The following is a 9,747-nucleotide window of genomic DNA, read 5'->3' as shown; positions in this document are numbered from 1 at the left end:
ATTTAAAATTAGCTGAGATTGGAACATTGTCGCATACATTTAGAACTAGATAAAGGATAATAAATTGGAAGAGCAATAGGGATGATTAAAATGCTTTGTTTGGAGGGAGATTAAAATGTGATAACTATAACTGAGTAGTCAAAAAAAGTATTTCATTAAGATTGGATTTATAAGATGGGTAATGTTTTTAAGGTCACTGTGTAAGTAAGATTTAATAATCTGCTCCAAATACATCTTGAGAAAATATGAATACCAGCTAATTGGAGTAAATTATTAGGGAATGATTTATGTAGTATATTTTCTGAATAAAGTTTTTTAGCTTTGTGCAGTGGCAGTATCATAGCCAATGAGGTTTATCCAAGGTGCGATTATAGCTAATTGAAAATAAAGTTTTTTTAAAAAAAACTCTTTCATGTTCATTGGTTTTGTGTTTTAGAAAAAGCTGGATGTGGCGGCAGCTAGGTGATGCAGTCAGTTGAGCATCTGACTCTTGGTTTCAACTGAGGTTGTAATCTGAGGGTCTTGAAATTGAGCCCAGTTTCAGGCTCCCCACTCAGACTGGGGTCTGCTTGAGACTCTCTCTCCTTCTCCCTCTGCCTCTCATGCTTGTGTTCACGCCCTCTTTCTTTATCTCTCTAAAGTAAATAAATCTAAAAAAAAAAAAAAGTAAAAGGATGTGAATACAAATAAATTCATTTTGACTGCTTATTGAAGGTTTATTCAATACCAGACACCAGCCAATTAAGTTTTTATGTTGCACCTCATTTAATCCACAGTGTTTCTATGAAATGTCACTAAGTTCTTCAGTCTCCTTCAGGTATGCTCATGTCAGCATTAGGTCCTAACTGTAGCAGTGTATCTGCTGTTATTCTTTTTTTTTTTTTTTTAAGATTTTATTTGTTTATTTTAGAGAGAGAGATAAAGCAAAAGTGGTGGGAGGGGCAGAAAAAGAGGGAGAGAGAATCCCAAGCGGACTCTGTGCTGGGCATGGAACCCAATGTGGGGCTCGATCTCAGAACCCTGAGATCATGATCTGAGCCAGAATCACCACCTGAGCCACCCAGGTACCCCTCTCCTTTTATTCTTTTATCCTTTACCCATCTCTGTCCTCTCACATAGGTATCATGCATTGTTATGTACCTCAAAGAAGACAATCCAGTCTAAACATGAAATCACTACTTTAGTTTTTTTTTTAAAAATATGTTTTGTACCTTAATCAGGGCAATTTTTAGTACTTTTCAGCACATCTTGTGTGCTAGTCACTGCCCTAAACCTTTTCCATACATTATATAAGCATCCTGATAATTATGTGTGATGGATACTATGATCACCCCTAGTTTTCTCACTGGAGAGCACAGGGTCAGACAAGTTATACAAATCATCTAGGGTTACAAAATAGTAGGTGGCAGATCTGGGATTACGGTTCTCTTTGTACTACTTCAAAGCTTGTTCTCTGGATTTTTTATAGTATATCCCATCTCTGGAAATTGTATGGTACTCCAGTTTTACACACACACACACACACACACACACACACACACACACACACATTTGAAGTAAAATTTATCCATAGTGAATACGGGGAAATTAAGTGTACAGTTCAATGAGTTTTAGTAAATGGATGTGTCTGTGTAATCACCACACAGTCAAGATATAGAACATATAAATCACTTCAGAAAACTCCCTCACTCTCCTTTAAGGCAATACACAACCAAATAGGTAAACATTGTTCTGATTAGTATTACCATGGAGTAGTTTTTTCCTCCCCTTGAACTTCATATAAATAGAATAATATAGTATATACTTTTTTATGTCTGGCTTCTTTGACTCACCATAATGTCTTCACAATTCATCCATGTTGTGGTGCTCACTTTGGCACATTCATCCTTGGTGTGTATATGAGTGGTTCGTTATTTTTCAATATCATATTGCATATCTTTGTTAATTTTTATGTAAGGATATTTTGGTTATAATGCTTTATAAATGGACTTTTTTGTTCTCTAAATTTCTTTTCTTTTTTTTTTTTTGCTGCTACTGTAGTGAAATACCATTGAATTTTGTATATTGATCCTGCATCCCTCAACATTGGTAAATTTACTTATTTGTTGTTGTTATGGGCTGAATTATGATTTCCCCAAATTCATATATTGACACGTAACCCGCGGTACCTCCGAATGTGACTATTACTTGGAGAGAGAGCCTTTCAAGGGGTAATTAAATTAAATGTGGTGAGTGGAGTGGCCTATTCCAATCTGACTGGTATCCTTATAGGAAAGGGAAATTTGGACCCACAAAGCGATACCAGGGATGTATACACAGAGAAAGGACTATGTGAGGACATAAGGAGAAGATGGCCAACTGCAAGTCAAGGAGAAAGTCCTCAGGAAAATCCAGACTGACCCACGCTTTGATCGTAGACTTCTAGCCTTTAGAACTATGAGAAAATAAATTTCTGTTGTGTGAGCTATTCAGTCTGTGATGTTTTGTTAGAGAAACCCTAAAAATCTAACACAGTTCTTACTTTGTTTGTTTGTTTTGGCTTGGTTTGGTTTTAGTAGATTTCTTAGGACTTTGCATGTAAACACTTAGCAAGCATAGAAACTTTTATTTTTTCATTTATAATCTTCGTGTCTTCTTTTTCTTGCATTTGTATTAGCTACATGTGTCATAATAATAAGGAAGATAAATAGAAGATAACCATATATTCATTGTTCTCAATTTTAGAGTGAAAGTGTTCAATATTTCACACTAAGATTATATGCAACACTAGGTATAGGGTTTCCATGGATGCCATTTATTAATGATTCTCTTCTATTCCTACATTTCTGAGTTTTTGTTTTGGTTTTTAAATCAAAATTTGGTGTTGAATTTTTTCAAGTGCTTCATTTGAAATTAGAATAATTATGTGATTTTCTTCCCTATATGTTGTTAATATTGTGAATTACATTAATTTTAAAATATTTAACCAATCTTGTATTCCTGGGATAAAACTTGATGTATTACTTTTTATGTATTGCTAAACTTCATTTGTTAATATTTTGTTAAAGATTTTTGTCATACTCATGAGGGATTTTGGTCTGTGATTTTCCTTTGTGGCAATATTTTTGCCAAGTTTTGGCATCTGTGTTATGCTGGTTTCAGAAAATAAGTTGGGAAATGTATTGTTTTCTGAAGGATTTTCTGTAAGATTGTTGTTATTTATTTTTGAAATAGTTTTCCACTTGATTCATGACATTGAATTTGTCATACAATTTTTCAATGTATTTCTTTATTACAATTTTAATGTGTTTAGTATCTGCTATGTCATTTCCTTTTAGTCCTTGTAAATTTGTGTTTTCTCTCATAATTTCTGAACTGATCTAGCTATTTTTGCTTTCTATTCTTTAATTTATGTTCTTATTTTTATTATTTCCTTTTGCCTACTTGCTTTACGTATAACTTACTCTTTCTCTAATTTCCTAAAGTAATAGTTTAAGTCATTGGTTTAGACTTTTTTCTTTTCTAATATAAGTTTTAAAACTATGAATTTCTTTGTAAGTATTTTATTTTAGCAACTTTGATATACTATAATTTTTATTATTATCATTAAATCAAAAATATGTTTTCTTGTGTTTTCTTCTTGGATCCATGTAATTTTGCAAGCAGTGTAGATTATTTAATTTCCTTGTATTTGAAGCTTTTAGATATCTCAGCTATTATTTTTTTTTAATTAACTTGTTTTTAATTTCCACTGATTGAAGTTTTTTAAAGTTTTATTTATTTTAGAGAGAGAGAGAGATATCAAGTGGGGAGAGGGATGGAGAGAGAGGGATAGAAGGAGAAGGGAAGGGAGAGAGACTCTCAAGTGGACTGTGGACTGAGCATGGAGCCTGATGCATGGGCTGGATCCCCGTACCCTGAGATCATGACCTGAGCTGAAATCAAGAGTCGGATGCTTAACTGACTGAGCCACCCAGGCATCCCTTGTGTGCATTTTTGTTAAAGATTATCTTCTGCCTTTGTTGGTTGAAGTGTTCTTATGAATGTCAGTTAGGACAAGCAGTTTGATGTTATTGTTGAATTTATAAATTTCCTACTTTTTGTCTAGCTTTTCTATCTATTACTAAAAGAGAAGTGTTAAAGCTTCTAGCAATGCTGTGGATCTTTTTATTTGTCCTTTAATTTCTGTTATTTTTATTTATTTATTTATTTATTTTTTTGCTTCTCACATTTTGAAGCCTTGCAATTATATATACATGTTTAGGAATGTTGTATCTTACTGATGAATTACTCTTTTATTAATATAAAATATTTCCCTTAATTTTTGGCAATATTTCTTGTTTTGAACTTACCTTTTATCTAAATAGAGCTACTTCAATTTTCTTATGATTAATATTTGAATAGTGTATATTTTTCGTTCAACATCTGTCTTCATATTTAAAATGCCTTTCTTATGGCAACATACAGTTGGGTTTTGCTTTCCCTTTCAAATCTAAGAATCTCTCTCTTTTTTTGGAATTGTGTATCTCTTAATACTTTTCAGCTATTTTTCCCATACCGCCACCCACCTCCCCTCTGGCAAATAACAGTTGGTTCTCTATAATTTAAGAGTCTATTTGATTTTTGTTTGTTCATTTGTTTTTTGTTTATTTTTTTGGACTCCACATGTAAGTGTTGGTGTTTGGTCATGTGGTGTTTGTCTTTCTTTGTCTGATTTATTTCACTTAGCATACCTTCTGGGTTTATCCATAGCAAATAGCAGGATTTCATTTTTTTGAGACTTAGTAATATTCCATTGTATATATACACCACATCTTCTTTATCCATTCATCTATCAGTGAACACTTAGATTGCTCCCATATCTTGGCTATTGTAAATAATGCTGCAATAAATATAGGGGTGCATATATGTTTTTGAATTAGTGTTTTTGTTTTCTTTGGGTAAATATCCTAAATTGGAATTATTGGATCATATGGTTGTTTTTTGGTGGTTTTTTGGTTTGTTTGTTTGTTTGTTTAGGAAGCTCCATACCGTTTTCCACAATAGTTGCACCAGTTTATGAGCATTCCTTTTTCTCAACATTCTCACCAACACTTGTTATTTCTTACCTTTTGGATACTAACCATTCTGAGTGGTATGAGTTAATATTTCATTGTGGTTTTGATTTGCATTTCCTTGATAAAAACAGTGATGTTGAGCATCTTTTCATGTGTCTGTTGGCCATCTGTATGTCTTCTTCAGAAAAATATCTGTTCAGGTCCTCTGCTCATTTTTTAATTGGATTTTTTGGAGTGTTCAGTTATGTTACTTATATGTAAATTTTTGATATTATATTATTAGATATATCTATTAGATATATCATTTGCAAATATTTTCCACTATTCAGTAGGTTGGCTTTTTGTTTTGTTGATGATTTCCTTTGGCATGCAAAAGTTTTTTATTTTCATGTAGTCATAATAGTTTATTTTTGCCTTTGTTTCCTTTGTTTGAAAAAGCATCCATAAATATGTTGTTAAGGCTATGTCCAAGAGATTACTGCCTGTGTTTTTTCTAATGATCTTTATGGTTTCAGGTCTTACATTTAGGTTGTTAATCCATTTTGAGTTTTTTTTTCAAATTTTATTTTATTTCAGTGTTCCAAAATTCATTGTTTATGTACCACACCCAGTTCTCCATGCAGTAAGTGCCATCCATAATACCCACCACCAGGCTCACCCAACCCCTGACCCCCATTCCCTCCAAACCCTCAGTTTGTTTCTCAGAGTCTACAATCTCATGGTTTGTCTCCCCCCCAATTTCCCCCCAACTCACTTCTCCTCTCCATCTCCCAATGTCCTCCGTGTGTTATTCCTTATGCTCCACAAGTAAATGAAACCATATGATAATTGACTCTCTCTGCTTGACTTATTTCACTCAGCATAATTGTTTTGAGTTTATATTTGTGTATGGTGTAAGCAAGTGGTCCAGTTTCATTGTTTTGCATATAGCTGTCCAGGTTTCCCAACACCATTAATTGAAAAGACTGTCTTTTCCCTATCGTATATTCTTGCTTCATTTGTCATAGACAATTTGTTTCTCTTAATTGGAATGTTTGATAGTTTACATTTAATCTAATTATTGATTCAGTTTGAATTAAGCCTGTCATTATGCCATTTGTTTTCTATTTGTCCCATCCTTGTGTTTGTTTTTTCCCTGCTCCTTCTTTCCTTCCCCTTTAAAAACTGAGTTTAATATTTCCAGTTTAATATTCTAGTTCTCAATTCCTCCATTGACTTTTTAATTATATATCTTTGTATTATTTTTACTGGTTGCCCTAGGGATTATATATGTGTCCTTAACCTATCAGAATGTACTTAAAGTGTCACTTTATTCTCCTGTCTTTTATGCTATTGTTTTAAAGTATTTTATATTTATGTACATCAAATTTCCAAAAATATAATGCTATAGTTTTTTCTTTTTTTTGCTTTAAACAAACATAGACTTTTAAAGAAATGAAGAGAGACTTTTGTTTTATATTTACTCACATATTTATAATTTCTAGTTCTGATGCTTTTTGTAGATTTATATTTCACCTTGTATATTTGCCTTTAGCCTATATACTCCCTTTTGCATTTTGAATACTTATCTAATGTTTGATGGTGATAGATATATTCTCTCAACTTTTACTTATCTGAAAATGACTATTTCTCCTTAAATTTTGAAGCATATTTTATATGGAAAAAGAATTTTGAGTTGACATATTTATAAGACTTCAAAGATATTCTTCCTTGTCTTCTGGCCTTCATTATTTCTGGTAAAAGCCAGTTCTCATTCATATATTTATTTCCTCTTGTGTAATTTGACTTTTTATATCTGGCTGCTTTTAAGGTTTTGTTTTTATGTTTGATTTTTTAATATTGTGATAATAATATACCTCAGTGTGGTTTTCTTTGTATTAATCTAGTTTGACCTTAAGTATGAAATTTCAAGTTGATAGTTTCACAAAACTTGGGAAAAATTTTTGGTTATTTCTTCAAATAAATTTTTTTATCCCCTTTTTTCTCTTTCCTTTAGGACTACTTCATGTGTTAGACTGCTGCATATTGTACGTAAGTCACTGAGAACCCGATTTTTATTATTTAATCTCTTATTTCTTAGTTCTTCAGATTAAGTAATTTCTATTAATCTCCCTGTAATTTTACTGACGAGGCCTCTTTCCTCTCCAACTTGATTTTATGCCCATGTTTTTATCATATAATTTTCTATGCTAGAATTTCTGTTCAGTTCTTTTTTAATAGTTTCTATTTCTATACTAAGATTTACTATTTTTTATTCATTATAAAAATATATTTTTACCTTACTACATTGAACCTAGTTGTAATAGCTACTTTAAATTCCTTGTCTGCTAATTGCAATATTTTAGTCATATCATATCTATTTCATTGACTTTGCGTGTGAGGGGTGACTGTGGGTGTGGGTATGAGACAGAGAAAGGGGATGAAGGAGAGAAAGAGAGAGAAAGATATTTTTCTATTTAACTAATTATCTGCAATTTTGTTTCCTGGAAATGCTGACTATAGAGCTGTTGATTCTGTGATCTTCTGAATAGTATTACTTTTTGTTATATCAGACAGTTCAATTATTTACTGATCACTCTAAACTTGTGGAGGCTTATTTTTATTTTATTAGAGTGAGTCTGTGGCAAACCTGAGGTCTTATTTTTATTTTATTAGAGTGAGTCTGTGGCAAACCTGAGGTATTTACCAAGCCTCTCTAACATGGAAGGAATCATACTCCAATCTCTCATGCAGTGAAAATCCTTGAAATTTCTGCTTAATTCTTGCAGCCTAGAAGCTGATATTTTCTTATAGGGTTCTTCAAATCTTCCTTATGTGTTTGTCACTCAGAGGTCAGCCAAGAATGTAAGGAAAATTACAAGATAATTTTGGGTCTTCCTCCATTGTGGACCCCTTCTTTATGGGATTTCCCCCTTTGATTTTTGCCTAATTAGCCAGCCCCAGACTATTTCATTTGATACCTCAAGCAATAAAACAAAACAAAACAAAGTACAGTAAAATAAAATGAAATAAAAACTGTATCTTTTTCCTTGAGTTCTATTTGCCAGCCCTAAAAATATGTAGGAATATTCTCAAGAAAAAAAGCCATGTAAGTACTTCTACCCCGAACTTTGTGTACTTCCTTTTCTTCAAGGATCCAATCCCTTCTAGTTTTTGCTTCTTTTGATCATTCTCCAGTGTGTTGTGTATATTTTTTAATTTTGTTTAGATATTATTACTGGAGGGCTAATCTGCTACAGCAAGCCACATGAATCCATTTAGACTAAATACTTGAGATTTGTAGCAATTTAATGGTCTAGGCAAGTATACCATCTCTTCGCGTTTTTGTTGTTTTCTGATCTTTCTCTTTGGTCACCTACCCTAAAGCTTAACCCTAAGGCCTACCGTTCTGCTCTGGAACTCTATCATTAAATGCCTGGCCAGAGTAAATGACTTCATCTCTCATAGTATTACTTTCCAGGTCTTGCTTATCACAAGTGTATAAAGGACCAGAAGAAACATTGGCCAACCATGCGTGATTCTGGCCTTGCACATCTCTCTGAGGTTCTTCCTTTTTTCTTTCTCAGACCCCTGAGATGAGTGAACTATTTTTCAACAATGATTTTAAGCCCAAGTGCCACAAAGGACACTCTCCATCTAAAAACAAAAGTCACCTTCCTCTTTCTATTTTTAAACATTCTTCCTTTTTCAATTGAACAGTAATGGACAAAACAGTCATGCATTCTACAGAGAAGTGATGGTTTGCAGCCAAATTATTTCTGAGCCAATAGGGAAAAAACATGCAAGCCAGACAAAATCTTTCAATACTTCTATTTATTCTTCACTCCTAGTCATTATGGAGAAGTCTGGCTTTAGTTGAAATTGTTTTTAAAACTTATTAAACATGCAGCTCTGTCATGAGCCTGTGATGAAGGCCCACATACGAGTTGTGTCTTTCCACAATGTCAGCTTTATTCAACCATAAAGCAAAGTTAAATCACAATTATAAAGCAGGTTCAGGATTCCAAACTCAATGACATTTCACCATGTGATTAAACTTGGTGTATTACACAGCACACAAAGCAGGACGGAAGACAAACCCCGAACGAGATAACAGAAGAGGATGGGAGGTTCACAACCGAATGCAAAGTCAGTCTGTGGGCCCACAGTCCAGATAAGGCCCGGATCTGGTCCAGGTCATCTCTCGGCACTTATTGCTTATGCTCAAGCAGCGAAGGATCTCGGTTCTATTTGGAGATCAGTTGGGCAGAGGCTTCCTCAGCAGTGCCTTTCTTAAGTGGTCAGACATAGAGGGGTCATGTCTGAAGAGTCTGACCGTTTGCTGCCAAAATCCTTCCCTCTTTAAAGGGATTTAATTGATTTTGGGTCCCTGCAGACCTCCTGTAGTTCTACTCATTATCAGTTCTGGGGTGTCAACTGACATTGGTCCTGCTTCTATCTCCTAGCTGCAGTACCTTAACTGCTTGCGTCATTGCTTAACACAGACCCCTGCTTGACATGAGAGACTCCATTTTGCTCTCTACCAGCTGCATATAAAAGCAAAGGAGGGGGTTGGGGGAACAGCTTCCCAAACAGGATATTTTCACCCATATCACAGTGAAAAATGAGAGCTAATATAAGCATCTAAAAAACTTCCAAGCAACAAATTTGACCTTGGTTCTAGGGTATTATTTTCCACATGACAAGTCATTTTATCTATAGATTATTAAAT

At 33.7% G+C, this 9,747-nt stretch overlaps 1 non-coding gene across 1 annotated transcript; it reads left to right on the top strand.

The window, feature by feature from the left end:
- The first annotated feature begins 317 nt into the window (after positions 1 to 317).
- LOC116864830 lies at positions 318 to 461 on the top strand. The gene has a single exon (XR_004382090.1). It is a non-coding gene; the product is annotated as a U4 spliceosomal RNA (small nuclear RNA).
- Positions 462 to 9,747: the final 9,286 nt, after the last annotated feature.

The sequence above is a fragment of the Lontra canadensis genome, unplaced genomic scaffold (assembly GCF_010015895.1).
Source record: "Lontra canadensis isolate GAN:19392208 unplaced genomic scaffold, GSC_riverotter_1.0 scaffold6, whole genome shotgun sequence".
NCBI lineage: Eukaryota > Metazoa > Chordata > Mammalia > Carnivora > Mustelidae > Lontra > Lontra canadensis.
This window is presented reverse-complemented; position numbering and strand designations above follow the sequence as displayed.